Below are 1413 nucleotides of genomic sequence, written 5' to 3'. Positions count from 1 at the left end.
CTGAATACCTGGCACTGTGTGACATCTCTACCCCTTCTAGCCAGCCTGTACTTCATGGCCTGGGAGCAATTTCCCCATCCTCGCAGCTGCACCAGTGGGATCCCTGGTGGCTTTGGTTTTTTTTTTTCTCTAATTTTTATTTATTCTTTTTTTTATTTTACCCTTTTACTTTCTTTCTTTTTCTTTTTACTTTTTGTTTTTCTCCATTTCTCAGTCTCTCATCTCTCCACTCCAATGGCAAGCTCCCTTAGCCTCTTTTTTGTTTGTTTGTGTGTGTATATGTTTTTGGTTCCTGTTCGTCTTTCCTCTCTCTCCTCTTTCCCATACCCATCTTAGCTCCACATAACACAATCTCCCCCCTCCTTCCTGCTTACCTGCACCATGTGCTGAACATCACACCCCCAAGCAGCACAGGCACTGCCTACGAGAACCTGCTCTGCACTGATTCCTGGCCTGCCCTGTCGGCCCTAGTACCTGCCACAAACAACCCACCCCAGCACCTCCCCTTCAGCAGGACCTGCCCTGCTATACCATACCTGAGTGACTAACCCTGCTCATTGGAGAATGAGAGGAAAAGAATCGTGCCCACAGATGAGCAAACAACAAAGAATGTACAGCCTGCCTGCTCAGACATAACCAAATAAAACAATCAGGACAAAACAAACAAATCTACAATCAATAAACGAGGAAAATAACTACTGAATGTCCCAAAGATAGCAGACAAGATCAAAACATAAACAAAAACAGGACAGGATGGTTCCAGTATTGTCAAAATAAAACACCAGATGATTTTCCAGTAGAAGAAAAGGCACTAGAATTACTTGATAGGGAATTGAAATCTAAGCTATCCAAGAGTTGAAGAAAAAGCAGATGAAAATGAAGAAAAAATAGACAAATTTATGGAAAAGGCAGACAAATTCATGGAAAAAAAAAACAAAAAATGGAAGAAGTCAAGAAAATAATACAGGAACAAAATGCCAAAATAAATTCACAACTAGAAATGATACAAAAACAACAATTAGAAATCCAAAAGATAAACAACGAGATTTCAGAAATGGACAGTGTTGTAGAAGGGCTGAGGAGCTGGTTTGAAACAATGGAAGACAGATCAGCAAAATTGAAGACAAACACTTAGACACAACTCTGTTTCAGGAACAATCAGAAAAGAGAATGAAGAAAAATGAACAAACCCTAAGAATTATGTGGGACACAATCAAAAGCAAAATTTTGAACGTGATCAGAGTTCCAGAACAGGGGGAGAAAACAGAAAACACAGAGAGGATCACTGAACAACTGCTGACAGAAAACTTCCCCAGTATCATGAAAGATGAAAAGCTGACCATCCAAGAAGCTCAATGAACCCCATATAGGATAAACCCCAAAAGAAAATCACTGAGGCATATCATAATCACA

The sequence above is a fragment of the Trichechus manatus genome, unplaced genomic scaffold, assembly GCF_000243295.1.
Source record: "Trichechus manatus latirostris isolate Lorelei unplaced genomic scaffold, TriManLat1.0 scaffold00047, whole genome shotgun sequence".
NCBI classification, from domain to species: domain Eukaryota; kingdom Metazoa; phylum Chordata; class Mammalia; order Sirenia; family Trichechidae; genus Trichechus; species Trichechus manatus.
This window is presented reverse-complemented; position numbering follows the sequence as displayed.